Genomic DNA, 2,500 nt, shown 5'->3' with positions numbered 1-2,500 from the left:
CACAACCACCACTACCGACATCACCACCACTGCTAAACCAACCACCACACTACCACTACCAACACCACCACCACGAACAACAACAACATCAGCATCACAACCACAAACATTACCTCCACTGCCACCACCACAAGCAATAACATCAAAATTACCAAAACCATTACAACCACAACCATCACGACCACTAATATCACAATTACCACCACCAACACCACCACCACAATCACCACCACCATCACAATCACTACCTTTATCTTCACTAACAATAACACCATCATTATCATCAACACCACCAACACCAACCAAAACCAACATTGCCACCGCCAACACCAAAACTACTAACTACCACAACAATACGACCAGTACCACGGTCACCACCACCACCATCCCCGTCATTATCACCACACTCACCCCCCTTATCACCACAAACACAACAACCATCTCCATCACCATCGCCATCACCAACGCCACCACCACCACCACAACCTTTATCACAACTACCACCAATACCATCACCACCATCACCACCACTACCACCACCATCACCGCCATTACCACCACAATCACCACCCTTACCAACACTAGCACCACCACCACCATCACCACCACCACCACCACCACCACAACCACCACCACCACCACCACAACAACCACCACCATAACCACCACCACCAACAACAACACCACCACCACCACCCCCACCACCACCACCACCTTTATCTCAACAAATACCATAACCACCACCAACACAACTATCACCACCATTACCACAAACACAACTACCACCACCATTACCACAAACACCACCACGATCACCATTACCACAAACACCACCACGACCACCATTACCACAAACACCACCACCATCACCATTACCACAAACTCCACCACCACCACCACCATTATCACAAACACCACCACCACCACCATCACAGTTATTACCACTAACCCCAACACCACCATTACCACAACCACCATCAATACCACTACGACCACCACTGCCACCACCAACACCAACGACACCATCACCAATACCACTACCACCACTGAAACTGCCACTACCACCACGACTACCACAACGACGAACAACAACAACATCACCATCACACCACCATTATCACCACTGCCACCACCAGTTACCACCACCACCACCACAAACAGTACCTCCACTGCCACATTCACCAGCACTAACATCAAAATAACCACCACCACCACCACCTCCTTTATCTTCACTACCACCACCACCATTTTCATCACCACCACAACCATTATCACAACCACCACCAACACCACCACAACCACCACTGCCACCGTCATCACCACAACAACTACTACAGCAAACATGCGACCACTACCATCATCACCGCAACCAACATCACCACCATCACCATCACGTTTACTCATGTGCTCACATGCATACGAAGTTTCAACGATCACATAAATACAAGCGCATACACTTCAGTGACACCTATAGAAGTCCAAGATACACTTACATAAGGACGCACATATTTATACACACACACACAGATACTTACACGCAAACAAAAATACACCCCTTCACACATACACTCATACATGCAATTGCACTCACCCTGCACAAACATAGCGACAAGAACCGTGTAACGGATTATACACAGAGATATACTCAGATACACCACCACCACCACCCCCACCACCAACACCACCATCACCACCGCCACGACCACCACCACCACCTTAATCTCAACTACCACCACCACCACCACAACATTTATCTCAACTACCACCACCACCACCACCAATACCACCGCCGCCACCACCAATACCAACACGACCACCAACAATACCACCACCACCACCACCAATACCACCACCACCACCACCACTACCATCACCATCACCGCCATTACCACCACAATCACCACCACTACCACCACCATTATCTCAACCACCACCACCACCACCACCACCACCTCCACCACAACCACCAACACCACCACCACCATCACCACCAGTATCACCACTAACACCACCACCACTATCACCACCACTACCACCACCACAACCAGAACTAGCACTGCCACCATCACCACGACTACAACCAACACCACCTTTATCTCCACTACCACCACCACCATCACCACCACTACCACCACCATGACCACAACCCCACCACCACCATTATCACAACTACCACCACCACCACCACCAATACCACCACCACCACCAATACCACCACCACCACCAATACCACAACAACCACCAACACCACCAACACCAACACCACCACCATCACCACTACCACCACTGCCACTGCCAACACCACCAGTACCACCACCATAGAATCATTCCGTTTTGTTTTTACATTTTTCCAGTTTCTTACAAACGAATTCATCCAGTCCAATACATGTAATTTTGAGAGTTGTCTCATTGGTGTACTTGGGTATTTCTTTTCTTCCTATAAGTTCTACTTTCATCCATTGTTTGTTTTGATGTTTATTTTTTATAGTCTCTCTCCTCG

General features: G+C 48.7%; 1 protein-coding gene and 1 long non-coding RNA gene across 5 annotated transcripts in view; one reads left to right on the top strand and one right to left on the bottom strand.

The window, feature by feature from the left end:
- Positions 1-2,500, bottom strand: part of LOC144960661 (uncharacterized) — a 325,884-nt gene that overhangs the window by 205,511 nt on the left and 117,873 nt on the right. The window lies entirely within an intron of this gene.
- LOC144960855 (uncharacterized) overlaps positions 1-2,500 on the top strand; it is a 38,957-nt gene that overhangs the window by 402 nt on the left and 36,055 nt on the right. The window lies entirely within an intron of this gene.

Source organism: Berghia stephanieae, chromosome 15 (assembly GCF_034508935.2).
Source record: "Berghia stephanieae isolate SIO BIC M18660-M18661 chromosome 15, UCSD_Bste_1.3, whole genome shotgun sequence".
NCBI lineage: Eukaryota > Metazoa > Mollusca > Gastropoda > Nudibranchia > Aeolidiidae > Berghia > Berghia stephanieae.
The sequence above is the reverse complement of the archived record's forward strand: the minus strand, read 5'-3'. Positions and strand labels throughout refer to the sequence as shown.